This window comes from Lissotriton vulgaris, chromosome 5 (assembly GCF_964263255.1).
Source record: "Lissotriton vulgaris chromosome 5, aLisVul1.2, whole genome shotgun sequence".
NCBI classification, from domain to species: Eukaryota; Metazoa; Chordata; class Amphibia; order Caudata; family Salamandridae; genus Lissotriton; species Lissotriton vulgaris.
In genome coordinates, this window is record NC_141693.1 from 235,210,582 (window position 1) to 235,230,020 (window position 19,439).

The 19,439-nt window shown below is 45.0% G+C and overlaps 1 protein-coding gene across 4 annotated transcripts in view; it reads right to left on the reverse strand.

Moving 5' to 3' along the window:
• Positions 1-19,439, reverse strand: part of GRIN1 (glutamate ionotropic receptor NMDA type subunit 1) — an 851,805-nt gene that overhangs the window by 158,761 nt on the left and 673,605 nt on the right. The gene's annotated exons all lie outside the window — the stretch shown is intronic.

Below are 19,439 nucleotides of genomic sequence, written 5' to 3' on the forward strand. Positions count from 1 at the left end.
CAGAATACAATATGCTTGTATGTTGTTTGCAATAAGCAGACCTCATTAATCTTGGTTTAAAGCTTCATGAATAGGCTAAATAGGTATTAAAACCTGTTCTATATTTTTTATAAGAGGAGGGGTTGGAAATGGCGCGACCACAGTAATATTATATAGAGCTCCTGTTTTTACCTTAAGGGAGGAATTGGTTTCAACCTTTATTTATTAAGTATAACATTGTTATTCTTGAGGCTGCCAAATGTTTCTTGGGTTGACTGGATCTTATAGAAATACTAATAGCAATGGGTCAAAAATTACTTTATTTAAAATGTTTTATGATTTACTGAATATATTGCTTTGTGATGTTTTAAAATACTTCCAGTCTCAATAAACAATTTCCTAACAATAAAAATGGGGGATTTACCAAAGCAACGTATGACCCTATGAGATCCCCTGGCCTCTGCGGGTCTTCATTAGGAGACAGACACGCACTACAATTGCAAAGGAACCAGTGCAGCAGGAGGAGTGTGTGTGGAGATATGTCTCAATACATGAAAGACTCAGAAGATACATTTATATGAAGCCTTGTCTTAGGACTCATGGTCAATCAATTGTTACTGGGCCCATCTGTCGTTTAACCCCTCCCATGCTCGTGCCGGAACCGTTCCGTCACGAGCCTCGGGTGGGATGTGCTGGTGACAGAACGGTTCCGTCACGGCCCGCTCGCCGCGCCTGCGCGGCGCGAATTCCGCGCCTGCGCTGACGTTCTAAAGAGCGGGCGGGCCGGGACGGAACCGTTCCGTCACAAGCACAGCTCACCCGCGGGCCGTGACGGAGCGGTTCCGTCACGAGCAAGGGAGCGCAGCGCGACCCCGCCTCCCCCTTAGCGCTTCGGTGGAATAGCCACCGCAGCGAGGGGGTTAACACTACCCCAGGGCCGCAGTAGTTGTGCATTCCAACAACAATAGCAAATTACTTTAGGCATTCTCATAATAGTGAGGACAAGCAGGCAAGGATTATTCCAGGAGATGGAAGGGGCTAGAAGTTCAGATTCCATATGGGAGCATAAGCAACACTCAATTGCATCAAAGCCCAGTCAGTGCTTTACTTTAGAAAAAGAAAAGTATCATTTTAACATGTAATTAAAGCACAACAGTCAAAACTAAGATCTACAATGGAAACCAGAAGATGCTAGCTCCATTTGAAGCCGAGGCGATAAAATAAATGTTTTACAAATATTAGCGCTAGACATAGAACTTTTGTTGATGTTGACCATACACTATGTGATATTCTATAAGGCACGCCTGTGATGTGAAGACTGTCTCTTGTTACATCTGGCCTGAAGAAGGGGATATACAGACACCATACAAATACCAAATGAGTCAAGTAAAGTGCAAGCTGAAGGCAATGGAGTAGCACTTGGCGGGCTTGCTTCCCCTGGTCAGCAAAATTAGGGCAACAATATAGATCTGGAGCTGCCGCAGTGCACAGAGCTGTATTCATTCAAGTTGTCCCAGCTGTGCTTTGTGCAGAGCTTGACATTAAGGAAGTTAGTGGTCCAATCAGGTTTAGTAATATCTCTGATCATACTCCAAATGGAGAATCATATATCTAATGCAACATTGTTGCGTTCCGAAACGACTACTTTATTGTCGAGTAATGGTTGCTGGCTCGAAGGTCAAGCCGGTTTTCAAAGAAAACACATCAGCCAACGTGAGTTTCATCCCTTTTGGACGCGCAGGTCTGGGGCATTCTCAAGATGTTGAAATTGATGAGGATCACAGATATTACTAAATCCTGTTGGACCTCTAACATCATTAATGACATTTATTTCCTATTGGACAAGGGGATTCTCCCACTTACTAAAACCAGTCGGGAAAACTGGACTCCTAACGCAATCATAAAGGGAACGTGACACCAAGAACAAATTTCACAACCCCTTGCATCTTTGTTCAGAGCGTCCTGGAGATTATATTCTCCTCCGGGCAGATGAAGGTCAGCTCCTTTAATGGGCAGATAGTTTGCCCTTTACTCCCCATGTTACCACAGTAATTTGAATCTGCTTACCCTCCAAGAGGTAACCCTATTTTGACGGAAAACAGCAGCCACATAGGGTTCCTACAGAGCTCTGGTGCCTTCTTCCCTACACCATTAAGGGTGTGCCAGTGTCAAGAACATGACGATGAACCCAGTATTTCATGAAGGGTCTGGTACTTACATCTCTGTTGGTCAGTGCACAATACCAGTGCCAAAAAGAGGCCCTATAACACTGTAAATCTGGGGTCGGGGAGCTTCCTGTGCCTGTAGTAGGCCAGATATTACTGCCCTGAATTCTGATCTAACAGTTTCCATTCAGATCAGTTAAGGCTGACCAAGGTATTCTCTTCAGATTCTATGGGCAACCTATTCCTGCTGTTCGCCAGATATCACTGGAGTCCAGACTCCAATCAGAGTTTTTCTGACTGATCATGGTTCATTTATTTATGTCCAGTGGACTGGAGGCCCACATCTGCTCCTTTTGCCAAAGGAGACGGCCACATCAAAAATTGCTTATGGGTGAGATTCACATAGGTAGGGCAAACATATACTGACCCTAAGAAAATTGGCTGGGTGAGTGTACATAAGGCTGAGTTGACCAATGAGAACATGACCAGCTTATTTATTTATTTATTTATTATTTATTGTTTTGTAGAGCGCGTAGTCCCCCAGTGGGTATCCCAGCGCTAAAAACCTTTTTACTCACGAAAGGTGAAATTCGGGAGAGTGTCAGTTTAAGGGAAGAGTAGAGTTTGACACAAAGTGAACTACCTTATTGTTTAACCCACACTGGAGTTCCAAAGGTTCTTCACCATTCACCTTTCCTTCACACACATTCCACATGCATGCATCAGATATCCTTCATATATAATCCAGGCAGGGAGAAGGCAAAAAATCTCGGTTATTGGGAGTAAATTGACCGATTATTGGGGAGAGACAATAGGCAGTCTACCCACAGGGCTACAGGTAGAATGTCCTGTGACCCAGGATTCTAATTTTGCTGTCACCACCTTCAGTCACTGCATGGCCTGGGTTGAGAGGGTGGCAGTTATGCTGAAAATGAGGGGTCTGTTTTGTGTGCTTCCCTAACATCTAACACTGACAAAAACAAAGTGACATGGATCACTTTCAGTGGGATTACATAGTTATTGAGTTCACTAGATGAGCATGCATTGCTGTGCAAAAGAACCTACAATATCGAGGCAGCACAATTTTCTAAAGATGTGCAGAGGACTTTTGGCTCAACAATGTATGGACATATAAGAAACCTTCAAGTAGGATCTTGCTCCTTAGGATCTTGCTCCTCATCAAGTAATGTTTATGGATACCTAAAAGGTTGCCACAGATGATAGACACATCAGAAAAAGGAACATTTGCCTTCAGTAAATGAATCAAAGACTTAATTCAAGGAACAGTTCACATTATCATCAGCAAGGACCAGAGGATTTCCCTTTCAGTAATGTGATAGTGAGTTCCAAAGTAGCGTTCCTCTGACTGCCAGACAACAGTTCGCTCTGGTAGGCTCCTCCTGGATAATTATCAGCCACCATTTTTTCAAGAGTGAATTTAGTTTCTGAGTTTGTTTGCAAAGCCAATACCTCACAAAAAATCATGAAAACTAGTGGGTCTGCATTATATCCTGGCAATGTCTACAGTTTCAGTGGGTCTGAAGTTATCATGCATGTAATTGAGCATACATGGCCATTACGGTAACATGGGAATGGTTCGTGCCTGACTTCTGACTGGTACATTTAATTTACCTATACTTCCTTAGTAGATGGTACTACATGTACACTGGGCCTATATATTAAGTGCTGCTATTGGGCTGCAGCACGTTTTGTGCCACCCACTAAAGTAGCACTGTGAGACATGTCTCTGATGTACAATTGCAGCCTGTGTGCTGTTTTAAAACTGACATTTCAAGCTGGCAAAAGTAAACATTTTGCATGGCCTAAATCTTCCTTTTTTTAATACTTATAAATCATCACTACTGTACATTGTAAAGGCTCATAGGGCAGGATGCATGGTATTTAAAAAATAAGACGTATATTTAATGTTTTACATGCCCTGAAGGTGAAAAATCTCTACGGTCAATTTTCACTGTAGCAAGGCTGGCTCTCCCTAACTAAGACATTCATCAGTCTTCCCAATAATTAAGCCTCATAGCTGGTTGCCAAGGGCCATGAACCCTAATTATGGTCCAAAGTTGCAGGCGAGGGCATGTATAAGAACGAGGGCCCTTTACATCAATTGTACCCAGAGGTAGAATGGTTATAACATTACAACATTAGATCCACTGGGGGTACAGTGTCATACATTAAAAAGAGAGAAACAGAAAGTCTTTTGATAGTGTTCGGAAGACTGATAAACCTCCTACCAGAAGTGGCAAACATTAGAGGAATGCATTCGCTTGACTCGAATAAGGAATGCAAGCCCCTTTATTCATCTATCAGAAGCAGTATGATTGACTTCACTAGCATTTGCAAATTCTATAACACGATGAAGTCACTGCCCACGAATTTGATCTTTATTCTATGACAAGAGCGTACAATGAAAGTGTGTCTATGTTTAAAGAATGTTTGTGTTTTCGTTTTTAATAATTCTGAATTGTATTAAATGGCTATTGTATTTCATTTTGTATCGTGGATATGGTATTATTAATTAAAACATCATAACCATGCCATATATAGAAAACAGTAGGAATGCCATAGTGAAACAATTTATCTCGTTGAACACAGCACTCACCAACAAAATGCCGAAAAGGCAAAATAAAAGGAAACATATAAAAGGGAAAATAATAAAAGGAAACATATAAAAGGGAAAATTATGATCATCTCAGGTGAGACATGAGACATAACCGCGTCTGTGGTAACCATGACAGATTGTCGGGCCATAACAGATCATGTTTAGTTGTCAGTGGCTTATTGTGGCGCTAACAAAGGGTTACGGCGTGTCTCTGTGTTTTGTCAACGATTTCTTTATCTCTTATAGCTAATGTGCACCAATGCTTTAAAGGACGAATTACCGTTTCCAAGAATTAAAATACACTGCAATGAGAATATTATGGGGTTTTCGACCTTGAGATTGTATTAGAGAGTATTAGTTACCAGGGAAGGAGGTTCTGTTTGAAAACAACCAATCAGTGCCCACATGTAGCAAGTCTCTACGCCCCCCCCCCTTTTTATTTCTCTCACTCTCTAGCTCTCTCTGTTTAAACACAATATAATATAAAGAACAAAAAACAGCGAAAGACAAGCATTTGCAATGCAATAGGTCTCACATTTGCAACAGTTTGAGCTCTTGGCATTGTAAATGACAATGCCTTTTATTTATGTGTTGGTTTTTAAAATATAAATAAAAGGCATTATCATTTACAATGCCAATAGCTTAAACTCTCGGAACTGCGAGACCTATTGCATTGCAAATGCTTGTTTAAATTTAGCATCAGTTTGTCTCTTTCTCAGAGAGGTTGCGTTCTTGCAGCCTCCAAAATCAGCTTCACGTGCATCTGTACTACCCGCAAAATTCCACCAGATGTGTCTTTAAACATTGACACTGCTAATAATTGGATTTCTCTTCCCAATAAAGCAATTTACTGGACCAGATGGCGGGTTTGAAAGGGAGAGGCCTCTGTATAGCACAGGGTACAGGGATACACAGTGACCAGTATGTGGTTTACTTTGTGTAAGGCAATCCTAGTGCTCACCAGGAAGAGGCTGTCACGGGGAGTGCGAAGGAGGCCCTAGCATTAAACCCCCAAAAGCACATACAACCTTTGATGCAAATAGTTGACCCACACGTTTAGCTGACAGTCTACCATCAGTGACTGAAATTGAGTTGGACATATTGAGAAACCAGTGTGCAGTCTCACCACCGCAGTGTCAGTACAGTGCAGTGTCAGGCAGCAGATTAGAGAGAGGGTGGGGGCAGGACAGTGCACAGTTTCACACTTGTGCAGTGACACCCCCGCGCAATGTCATCTGTCAGTGCCATGAAGTAAGACACCCCGTGCTGTCAACACCGTGCAGTGTACCACCAGGGGCTGCCACACATGTGCAGTCTATCATCCACGCTGTGTCATCCCAGTGCAGTGTCGTCGTCGTGCAGTTACCCCGTGCAATGTCGTCAAATGTGCTCTCAGCACTGTACAGAGTAATTGGTGTGCAGTGTCACCACTCTGCAGTGCCAGGAAACGTTCCGCAGAGAGTGTGAGGTGGGGCAGAAGCACAGTGTCACACCTGTGCAGTTTAACAGCCCTGCTGTATGCCCCTGTGCAATGCCACCCAGTGTCTGTCATCACCGACTTAGTCGGTGCACTGGCAACCCGGAATGTGTCACCAGCGTGCAATGTATCCCCAGTGCTGTGTCACCGCCGTGCAGTATGAAGCGGCAGTCTAAAGAGAGGATGGGGTCTCTTGGCCACAGGGCAGCAGTTGGTTAAATCACAAAAGGATTTTGGCGAAGCAGCATTGCATACCATATACATGACACACAGACACACGATGACTGTACAGACCCAGTCGGCAGGTCTGTGTTTATTGGTCACAAGTTGGCATGTTTTCATTAAACATGTGTGACCGTCCTGACGAGTTCAGAAGCGGTCGCTCCCTTTGCCCTGCTGCCTGCTCCTGTGTGGTATCGTTATTTGGAAGTGCATTGCTTAATCATCTGCCTGCATTATTACTTGATTTGCCTGCATAGTGCTGCAGCTCGAGTGCTGCTACACGTAATTGGGACCTTTAAATAACTTCTGGGGAGTGCTGACTCGGCGCTCATTGACCTATTAATAGAAATAGGAACGCTTGGGGGCATTGTACTGTCGGCGCTTTCTCTTTGAACACTAATTTAAACAGGACGCTTCAGCTGCAAGCGTAGTCAGTTACCTGAGCCTCAGCATAACACACGTAGCGTTTTCTACATAGCTGCCGCCATCTTACGCTTGTTGTAGTTGTTGTTGGTGCCCCAGAGACCGGCCCCCACAGCCCGCCCCACCTCCCTGCTGACCCTCCCTCGCCCCTCCCCCTCCTCCATCCATTTATGACAGATGCATTCTCGCGCAGCGGTCAAGCGCAGCGGTCGCGCCCCATTCACGCCGAAGGTGCGCCAAAGGTAAGCCCGTCTACGCCCGTCCGCGCCAAGCCAGCGCCCAGCGCCAGACCCCCTGGCCCCCGTCCCACCCGCCCCACCCGCATTACATACGCCGCCTCCACCCTCCTAGCCCTTAACCCAGGCTGACTACCCAACTGCGCCCAAGCCGCCCCCGGACACACCCATGGACCCTTCACATGCAACTCCTGCAAGTTTGACGGCACCAAGACCAACTCCTCATCCACTAACACCAAACAGAGACCTAACACCAACCACCTTAAATGCATCCTGCTCAACACCCGCTCGGTCCACAAACACGCCATCGACCTCTGGAATCTACTAGACACCATCTCTCCGGACGCCGCCTTCCTAACAGAAACATGGATGAACGCCTCCTCTGCCCCAGACATCACCAGTGCCATCCCGGAAGGCTACAAGATCATCCGAAAAGACCGCACCAAGCAAACAAGAGGAGGCATAGCTATCGTCCATAAGAATTCCATCAGCATCTCAACCAGCTCAGACGTCAACCTCGCTAGCGCCGAACACCTTCACTTCCAGATCCACACCGACCCCTAGACCACACTCAGAGGCACCCTCCTCTACAGGCCACCAGGACCCCGTGCTCAACTCAGTGAAGAAATCACTGACTTTATCACCCCACACGCCCTCCCCTCCGAGGACTACATTCTACTGGGAGACCTCAATTTTCACCTGGAAAAAAGCAACGACAACAACACCACCACCCTCCTGGACAATCTCGCCAACCTCGGACTCAAACAACTTGTTAATACCCCCACTCACTACGCAGGTCACACACTCGACCCTATCTTTACCTCCAGCAAACATATCTCCTTCAGTCACACCACAGTTCACTTTATCTACAATAAGACCACAACCCACAACCATCCTCAACCTACTCTGCGAAGAAACTGGAACAAAATCACCATCGACCAGATCTCCTCATCGCTTCTTCAAAACCCCCCTGCCCAATCTTCGAACCCCAACCAAGCAGCCATTAACCTCACTCAATGGCTAACCAACAGCGCCGACAACCTAGCACCCCTGAAGAAAACGTCAAATCAAACTAGGCAGAAAAAACGCCCCCTGGTTCAACGATGATCTTAAGAAATCCTAGAAACTCTGTCGCTCCCTTGAGAAGGCCTGGAAAAAAGACCCTAACACCAGCACCAGGGACGCCTTCAAAAACGCCACCCGCATACACCACCAACTGATCCGGACTGCCAAGAAAGCCGCTTTCAAAGACCGACTTGACAACAACGCCCACAACAGCAAGGAATTATTCAACATCGTCAAAGAGTTTACCAACCCCACTGCCAACTCCAACGACATCACTCCCTCTCAAGCCCTTTGCGACTCCCTAGCTTCGTTCTTCCACGACAAAATCGCAGACATCCACAACAGCTTCGACAACCAACCCGGAGACCAACCCACCCTACCTTCTGCCGTACCCTCACCCCCCTTGAACATCCTTAATGACTGGAACCCAATCTCCACCGAGGACACCATCCGCCTGATGAACTCCATCCACTCAGGATCCCCCACAGACCCATGCCCTCACCACATCTTCAACAAAGCTGACTCCATCATCGCACCCCACCTCCGAGATGTCATCAACTGCTCCCTTAACTCCGCCACCTTCCCGGAAATCTGGAAACACGCCAAACTCAGCGCCCTTCTGAAAAAACCCACAGCTGACCCCACCGAACTCAAAAACTACCGCCCCATCTCGCTCCTTCCATTCCCGGCCAAAGTCATCGAGAAAGCTGTCAACAACCAGCTCGCCGCCTTCCTCGAAACCAACAAATCCCTAGACTCCTCACAATCTGGCTTCCGAGCCAAACACAGTACTGAGACCGCACTCATTGCAGCAACAGACGACATTCGAACTCTACTGGACAATGGAGTCACAGCACCCTGTTACAACGCCTCAGAAACATAGGAATCCAAGGAAAAGCACTGGAATGGATCACCTCGTTCCTCGTCGGAAGAACCCAGAGAGTCCGCCTCCAACCATTCAAGTCAGAGGCCACTGAAGTCATCTGCGGCGTGCCACAAGGATCGTCACTCAGCCCCACCCGCTTCAACGTATACATGAGCCCCCTCGCGGCCATCGCACGCCCACACAACCTCAACATCATCTCCTACGCTGATGACACTCAACTGATCCTCTCACTCACCAAAGACCCTAACACCGCCAAAACAAACTTACATAAAGGAATGAAAGAAGTAGCCGAGTGGATGAAGCACAGCCGTCTGAAACTGAATTCCGACAAAACTGAAGTCCTTATCCTAGGTACCTCCCCCTCCGCCTGGGACGACTCGTGGTGGCCAGAGTCCCTTGGAAAAGCACCCATCCCGACGGACCACGCACGGAACCTGGGCGTCATTCTGGACTCCTCACTCTCGATGACCAAACAGGTTAACGCCGTTTCATCATCTTGCTTCAACATCCTTCGCATGCTCAAAAAAACATTTCGCTGGATCCCCACCGAAACTAGAAAAACGGTCACCCACGCACTGGTTACAAGCCGCTTGGACTACGGAAACACCCTATACGCCGGCACCACCGCAAAACTTCAGAAAAAACTCCAACGCATCCAGAACGCATCAGCCAGACTCATACCAGACATTCCGCGTAAAGACCACATTTCTGATCACCTGAAAAAGCTCCACTGGCTCCCCGTCAATAAGAGGATAACATTACGCCTCCTAACCCACGCACACAAAGCACTTTACGAACTTGGACCCGAATGCCTCAACACACCACTTTCCTTCTACACCCCCTCCCGCCAGCTACGCTCCTCCCACCAAGCCCTTGCTGCTGTACCTCGCATCAACAAAACCACCATGGGAGGAAGATCCTTCTCCTACCTGGCAGCCAAAACCTGGAACTCACTTCCCACACACCTTCGCCTCACTCAGAACCACCTAGCATTCAGAAAGCAACTTAAAACCTGGATATTCGACAAGTAATTCCCCACCCTTCTCCAAGCGCCTTGAGACCCTCTGGGTATGTAACCCGCTATATAAATTAATTGAATTGAATTGAATTGAATTACAGAGGAAACCGAAAGCAGCTCTCAGGACTGGGCTGCGACTGAGGGTGGGGGCTGCCCGCGCATGCGCGCTCTTTGCTGGAGAGGGAGCCCCGGCGCTAAGGCAGCTGAAGTCCCGGGTCCCGTCCCGAGTGACCACCAGCGCTGTGGAGCTCCCACGCCGAGACGCACCCAATGGCTGCCGAGGGAGAGAGGGACACGGACGAGGCTGAAAGAGCACGGTGAGTGGGAGAGGGGGTTGTATCTGTGTGTGTGTGCGCGCCCGTGAGTGGTGGGGGTGAGTGCGTGGCTGTGTGGGGGTGGGGGGGGGTGCATGTGCGTGTGTGGCTGTGTGTGCGTGCGCTTGTATGTGCCTGCGTCTGTGTGTGTGCCTGCCTGCGTGTGTGCCTGACTGCGTGTTTAGGTGAGAATCAGAGGCAGGGGATGTGCACGGCGCCGGCTGGGCGTGCGCGCCCACGAGGTGAAATCGCCGATGGAAAGCGCGTGCACATCCCCTGTCTCACATTCATCGGAACACGCCAACAAAAGATGTCTTCGCAGACAAAGCATGCTTCGCATGCTTTTTAGGTCTGCTCGCCCTAAAAAACTTAGTAGACAAAGGGCTTGAGAGAAAAAGGTGGGCTTTGGGGTGACAAGATGGAAATTTGGATCTTCGAACATAAGAAGAAATAAGTCACTGGACATACTAGGATGTGTGGTGTGATGAGGAAAAACTGCAGCACAAAGACGTGCTAAAATTAAAACCAATGCATTCAGAAAGCTGCCAACACAGCCACGCTAAAAATGTAGGAATAAACTTTCTGCTTTTCAATTTTGTCACCTAAATGTTGTTTAACTTTTTACTCTAACATCTGGGTGGGAATTTGGTGTATTAAATGGGGTCATTTATCTCTAGCTTATTTAAATAGGCTACCCACCAGAGTCTTATATGCTTGACGAACCATGGACTTGCTTTACTATTACGCAAGCTATTTCATAGGTTTACATGCTTGAATAATACCCATCATCGAGCTGTGAGTCTCAATGTAATTGTAGTAGCAGTGCAATGCTAATCTTAGCTTGAATAAGCATATAACTGCTAAATTGATATGGTAAGCCTATTCACATAATTTGTAAAGAACGAAAAGAGCCAACCAGAAGACAGCTCAGTAAACACCACTGCCCTCAGAGGCCAACATTTCTTAGCACAAGAGTTAAAGGAAGGTATTTTATAGGTGAGCCTGAACCAGTTTGCTGGGTGGGTCATGTGAATCTTTGAAAGATCCCAATACTGAAGAACTACAGTTACAGGTAAGTATTACATTTTTTCTCCAGTATTGGATGTTTTGTAGATTCATGTACTTGCATCAGAATAGTAAGAAGTACTCATAGTATCAGACAAATACATTCAGTGGACGGTGGTAAACAGGACAAAATGAATGAATGGGCTCACCTAATGGAAAAGATGATGAAGAACTGCATGTACCACTGCTGCATTATTTCATGTCAAGTCAAGAAAGCAATATTAAGTAAATGTGTGTCTGTTCTTCCATATCGATGCCCTGCAGATGTGTGAAATGGGTACACCGACAGACAGGGCTGTAGATGTAGACATTGATTGTGGAAGACTCTTTATTATTTTATTTCCATCTAAAGGGTGTCTGCCTTCTGGTGGCAGAAGACTATGGCTGCAGACACCCACACTGTGCTTAACCACATGAATGCTAAAGGTAATCCTCCAGGATGCTGACTTTTCTTGATTCCCATTGTTCATGACGAGCTCAGCTCGTCATGAGTGTATGGAGGTGTACATCATGACGAGCTGAGCTCGTCATGAGCGTCCAAGGAGTTAAAGATCAAGGACTTTCAGAGGAGGACAATATGCTATCAAAAGAGGATCAGATTTTCTGAATTGTTTTGTTTTTTCAATGTAAATTTTGAGACAACGTCTAGCGTCAAGATTGAGCAGTTCCTTCCACTGCATCATTAGGATTTGAAAAATTATCTTCACAACTGCTGGCTCATTACGATGAAAATCTGATGGAAGTTTTGGAATGAACCGTAGATTTGTCCTTAGTGTGACTCAGTCAAAATGAAATTGCACATTGGCCCTTTAATGGTACAAGTCTGAATTTCACGAAATCTTCTATGTTAAATCTAACTATTAAGCCATTTTCTAAAATAGGTATTTCAATTCTGCCCTTTGAATATGATCAAAGGAGCTTTTATTAACTGAGAAAGGACTGTGATCAGTTGCCCTGGAATTAATGGATATTTTATTGGAGGACAAACAATAATAAAAACTTAAAGAATTCCTTTATAACTCTGTTTGACCACAGTGATAACTGGTTAGATGACATTCTGAAATGTGATATTGCCACGAAATGGACTTTGAAGTGTGAGTGAGACCTGTATGGGCTAAGTGGAGTAAATATAGTAGAATCTGATTGAGTAAAGAAGAGATAGGGTAGATATTGTTACTAGAATAACATAGAATAAAATTACTTCCATTTACCTTTATATGTTATATTTGGTGTCTCAGCTCTGGCCTTGGCAAGTATTAATCTTCAATATTTTTTATCATTTAGGAGATTGAACTCGTATTTAGGAACCAAGCACGGCATCTGGGCTTCTGCGGACGCTGCATTGGCTCCCGATCCGAAAGCGGATCATGTTCAAATCCTTGACGCTGGTGCATAAAGCTCTGTTTGGCTCAGGCGCAGGATATCTGCAGAAGAGATTGGCTTTCTATCGCCCTGCCCGCTCACTGCGTTCAGAATCTCTTTTCACGGCTGTGGTTCCACGCGTGAGGAAGGCCCGGATTGGGGGGCGCTCTTTCAGCCTCAAGGCCTCCCAGCTGTGGAACTCGCTTCCACTGGTACTTCGCAGTACTCCCAATTTGCTTCAATTCAGAAAGAATTTGAAGACTTGGCTTTTTAATCTTTCTGTTTAGGTGGATTTTCTTCTCTGTTTCTTCTGGGTTTCCTGTTTTTCTTGTTATGTTGTTATACACTGTAGTTGTATGTGGAAAGCGCCGGGACACTCTTTTAGAGTAGCCGAGCGCTATATAAACGCATTTTAACATAACATAACATAACATAACTTTGATGATTTTGGGTTGAGGTCAAGAACTTCGCCTTTGTGCACAGTTAATAGATTGGCTATCCATCTGAGTGGTATGTGATGCTGTTTCAAGAACAGAGATAGCTCTGTGTAGCATTATTGTCTGAACCACAATGGGGCTATTATTATGAGATAGCAGGGTTCCTGTTTCATCTCAACATCTTCAATATGATGGCTAGAGGGGTAAAAGCATTTGCAAAGATTCCCGACAATCCTATAAAAAAGCATTCCCACGTAACCCCACTTGAACATATCTGCTTGCACCGAATTGGCATTTGCAATTATAGCTGGTTGTAAATAGATCTAGGTTTGACTTACCCAAACTCTGAAAGATGGAGTTCAACTGTTAATTTAATTCTCATTCAGAACACTCTGTTGATGTTCTGCTGAGAGTGCCCACTCATTGGCTGTTGTTGCCTTGTTTACGTTTCTCTGTTAGTGCAATTTTATGACAAATTATCAATTTCTAAATAGTTTGAGCTTCCACCTAGAGTGAACCTGTTTATGTTCCTTCCTACTTGCTTATATGGTACATAGTCGTCTGTGCACACCAGCACTGAGGAACCTGGGACCATTAGGAGGAAAGATTGATGTCCCAGGCCACTGCTCCGGATCCGATATGCAGTTGAATCACTTGTAGTGATCAATTTCTATTGACTTCCAAGTCTTGAACATGCACTTCTCAGCCCTCTAGGGACACATCGGTGATCATTACAAACTGGAGTGGGTGGAGGAGTGGTTAATTTTATCCAGTGATAAAAGGGGCCGTGGTGCTGGAAGAGCTGCTTGGTGGGGTAAAGATGTCTCACCCTGATAAGCCTGTGTGCCCCAATTGAAGATAATGTTATGCCCTATGAGGATTTATTCCAGTCATTACTACAAATTCTTGGTGAAGTCATGAGTGGAGGGGATTATAATTTCTTACAGAATCCAAAAATTTACTCCTCAGTGAATTCAAAGAGGCAGTAAAAGCCAAAACTTTGAAATTATTAGAAAATATTGGGATTAATTGACCCTTTCCTACAAAAACCACATATACTTGTTTTTCAGGAAGATTTCATAGTTCTTCTTGAATAGATTTCTTCCTACACTCAAAGACACCGGTATTTAAAAGGCAATTAATTTTTCCTAATGGTTTTTCAGACCCCGCAATGATGAGTTAGATGGGGAAAGCTTAAGTATACCCTAAACGTTTGGCCTTCAGCAAACAATATTTATAGGAGAAAGGGTGGGTGCAAACTTGTAAAGAGAAAATAAAGGAGTATTTGATAATAAACCATGGCTCTGTTTTCCCTAGTATTGTATGGGATGCCTTAGCATACATTAGAGGGTTGGTGATAGGTAAAGATGCGGCGAACATCAAAAAGGCTAAATTGCAAAAGCAAACTTTAGAAAGAAACATCCAGCAAAGCTATGAATTTTTAAAAAGAAATTCTTCAATTACCAATAAAAGAAAATTGGACAAGGCTAAACAGGCACTAGGCGAAGCATACTACGCAAAATGCAAAGGTTTAAATCATGCCTATATGCAAAATGTTTACGAGGATAGTAATTTTACGGGAAGATTCTTATCCTGGCAGGCATGTGAACAAGCTGCCAATAGAGGAATTGATGTTTTGAAATGTCCTGCCACTGGAAATATGAGTAAGGATCCGGTGAAGGTGGAGGCAATTATGTTGAAGCATTATAGAGGGATCTATGCACAAAACCAACTAATTGATAAAGAATCCCTTCGAACAATTTTAGCGCACCGTAGCATTCCGAGGCTATCAGTAGAAGAGGGGGTAAATATTACTCGACCCTTTTCCAAAGAAGAACTGGTAGAGGTAATCTAGAATCTCCGGAGTTGTAAAGCCTGTGGGCCTGATGGCTTCCGGGCAGAATTTTTGTAATCTTTTTTAGGTGTTTTAGCTGAGAATTGTTTGTTGGTCGCCAACACAATGCTAGAGGGTGGCCCTATGCTGGCCTTATTTTATAAGGGGAACGTATTGAGAATTTTTAAAATGGGGAAGAATGGTGAAGATCCGAATTCATATCACCCAATTACATTATTAAATACTGATTATAAAATCATCACAAAATTATTAGCTAATAGATTTAACCTAATGGCATCAAAGCTAATCCATTTAGATCAGAATGGCTTTGTTGCTGAGCGGCAGTTAGAGACAAACACACATTATCTGGCCGAAACATTAGAATACTTTGCAGTTAATGACACAGCTGCCTTTGTGCTTATGCTAGATGCGGAGAAAGCATTCAATCCCGTGGTCTGGGAAACGTTATTCTGTATTTTGTCTAGATTCAGTATTCCATCCCAGATCACGGGGCTGATACATGAGATGTATTGAAATGCAGAAGCAAGTATTATTGTAAACGCAGCAGAGGTGGGGAAATTACAAGTTGTGTGCGGAACCTGCCAGGGCTGTCTGCTATCCCCTATTCAATTTGCCTAATTAATTGAGCCATTGGCAATAGTGATTAGAGAAAATGCTGACATTCGCTCCCCTTCCATCTCTCCCCCAGATGGGGAAGATAAAGCTATATGCGGGCAACATTATGTTAATTCTTGATAGCACCATGGGTCCCCAGACAAAGGCCTTTGAGATCTTTGCTCAGTATGATAAATTGGGTGGCTATAGAATGAACAGGAATAATACTGAAATAATTCTATGCAGGTGTAATCCAGATGTCTTGCACCCATATATAGCCGCATGCGCAAACTCACAGCCGATATCTGGGCATTAGATATTCATTGTATATAAACAATGAGATTCTATCAATGTGGTAGATGTGATTATTTTATTTGTATTTTTCAATTATTAAAAGTGAAGACCTACTGTCTTTTGGGTGAGAGAAGCCCTTTCTGCAGATGGCAGATAGAGAGCACGATGTGCTTTTAAAATACCCCTCACACACTATGAATCCCATAGTGTCATGCTTCATCATAGGGGTCTTCCCGTCTCTCTCCGGGGCAGGGCGTGCTATGACCTACGGACTACGCGGGTGCACTTGCGTTTTTGACGATAGGCTATGTGTAATGTGAGGACAGTGATAGGTGATAGGGGTGTAGATACCTATATACGTGAAAAAGTGGTGTAAAAAGATGTTAAAAGTTCCCTGGCTAGCCGAAAAAATTAATTTAATGGCTTCGCTGGCAGGGAAAGTTAAAAGGGGGTTGATAAGTAGAACAAAATGTGTTGTCTACTTGGTCGACATGACATGTTTCGTAGGCAGTCCCCTCCTGCCTACTCCTCAGGACCACTATTGGTCCCTACTAAAAATACTCAGTTGTAAATATATATTATATGCCTACAGTCCTAAAACCTGGTAGCAAAAATCAGCTGCCTGGTTTTGCCTCTGGGCTTGAGTGGGCCCTGTTGAGGCGTGAAAAAAACAATATGACCTGTTGTGGTCCCTGTGGAAAGAAAAAGGAAAAATAGAGAACATTGATCACCACTTCTCACTCTGTCTCTCAGCATCCACACACTGATTAATACTGATTCCATTTTAACTAAGTTAAAATGTTGTAACGCCGGGAGACTTCAAATATACACACTTACGTCACACACCACCAATATGCAGATGTGTGCAGACTTAACCACAATACCTCCAACAGTGATGTACAAGGTTGCTTTTCAGAAGCAGAAAGAGGAATAACTAGACACCAATTAAAAGGAATCAAAATAGAAGTGCTGACCCTAACAGCAGCACAGAAAACGTGGCAGCCAAGCACGCCTTTGTTACAAGATGATTGATATTGCCAAATTCCTATTCCAATATTGTTGATGCAGTCCGACCTCAGACCTTCAGAGTCTGGCTGGTGTGAAATTCCTATGAAGTGATGTAGAGACATCTTTTAATACGTGGAACACTAATGTGTTTGGATACAAATCTATTACTAGTGAACTGATTGAACGTATGCAGTTCCCCCCTTTCCCCTCCTACTCAAGTAACTGACACGGTTCTTCAACAATAAGTGAGATATTTGAAATAAGTACATTTGGAGTTATTGAATTATTGTCCCATGTATTAAAAGCTGTCTCTACATTGCTTCGTAGGAATTTTGCACCAGCCCCTGCCCTGAGGAGACCTCTAAAGGTTTCCATCAATCAATCAGAGGTTGGTAAAGTGCAGTCCCTCACCCACGAGGAACTCAAGGAGCTAGGGGGAAGGGAAGGGGTGCCTCCATTGAGTGCGGGGTCATCCGAAGATCCAAGTCTTGAGGTCATTCTTCCTGAACTGGAGGAGTGTAGGGACGTGCCAGAGTTGTAGAGTGATGTCGTTCTAGGCTTTGGCTGTGAGGTAGGAGAAGGACTTTCCTCCCATTCCGGTCTTGTAGATGCATGGGATGGTGGCCAGTGAGAGGTCTGCTAATTGAGGTTTCTCTTGGGTGCGTGTTCAGGTATGCTGGTCCAATGTTGTGGAGGGCCTTGTATGCGTGAGTGAGGAGTTTGAAGGTTATTCTTCTTTCGATGGGGAGCCAGTGAAGATCGCGGAGGTGTTGGGTGATGTGGTTGCGACAGGGAATCAGTCTGACTGCAACATTCTGGATGGCCTGGAGTTTACGAAGTAGTTTCTTGTTGATTCCGGCATAGAGAGCATTGCCGTAGTCCAGTCTGCTACTGATGAGGGCGTGCGTGACCATTTTTCTGGATTCAGAAGGGATCCATCTGAATGTTTTGTGAAGTATGCGGAGGGTGTTGAAGCAGGTCTGAGGTTAAAATGAGTCAGCAGTATCCAGGCCAAGAAATTTGGGCTTAACATTCTCCCTGAAACAAATTTGATGTAAGGGTAAAAGTTTTGAATTGCCGGGCCCTTCTCTCACATATTGTCCATACTTGGCCTTATTTCAAATTTTGGGGGTCATTAGGATGGAGGATTTTCCGCATCCTCCGGGCCGGCGGAAGCCACCACCGGCCCGGAGGATGCGGAAAATCCTCTGCGGACCCACCAGGACCCACCGCCACATTAGGATGGCTGGTGGGTCATGGTTTAGGTCCGCAGCTTTTCCGCCGCGGCTGGCTTACAACCGCGGCGGAAAAGCACTAAAATGGTGAAGGTGTCTCTTAGACACCGTCAGCCAGATTAGGATGTTCTTGGGAACATGCTTTTCCGCGGCGGCTTTTCCGCCGTGGAAAAGCATGTGTAACTGCACTGCAGGGGCCCATTGCGGGCCCCCTAGGTGTAGTGGGGGGTGGGGGGTGCACATGGGGGGTACCTATGGTACCCCCCTGCATTTGCGTGCACAATGCAGCAGGCACCGCGCGGTGCCTGCTGCTTTGTGCACGCAAATGCTGTGCATGCATTTTTAACATTGCTGCGGGTGCAGCTTGAAGCTCCACCCGCAGCAATGTTAAAAATAGAGGATGTGACCGCCACCCTGGCGGTCACATCCTAATCTGCACAGAGGGAACGCCGCAGCCCATGCGGACGTTCCCTCATGCTCTGGGGTCGCGGAAGGACTCATGTCCGTCCGCGATCCTAATGACCCCCTTAGAGTGGAGTTACGAAGAAGCTCATTTTATCAAACCACAGGTGTATTTTGAATAAGTTGGACTAGTGTCCTAGGAGATAAAAAATATTCAATGGAATTAAGATGTTGATGATTCACATGTTATTTCACTATGTTTCATGTTTTCATTTTTTGGGGATACATCTCTCTCCTCTTGGTGTAAACACTTGATTTGCAATGTAAAAGCGGTGTGAAATATGCTTTTGAGCAAGTTTTCATATTGTACTGAGTATTAAATATTGTGCTCCGTTTTTTACAATTATGCTACAAAGGAAAGCAAAATGTACTAATTGTGAGTTTGCAATTCATGTTGTAGGTACTAGCTAAATCTTTGGTTTAGTTCTTGAAAATGTACTGACTTAAGCAGGCGAGGAATTCTTTGTGCTTATATACTCATTGAATCTAGGGCAAAGGGCTCATATTGGACTTAGAACCTAAGGCTCCCATCAGACCCATCTCTTGGGGCTCCATTGGACCCATGACTCCCACTTGACCGAGGTTTCAGGTGTCCCATTGGACCCATGTCCAACAGGATCCTAATACTAGGAGATTTTATGGTTGCCCAGATAGTGTTTATTTGGGGATTACAGATATCATTTGACTTTCAGCTCCTGCTGGACGGAGGTCTCAGGGCTCCCATT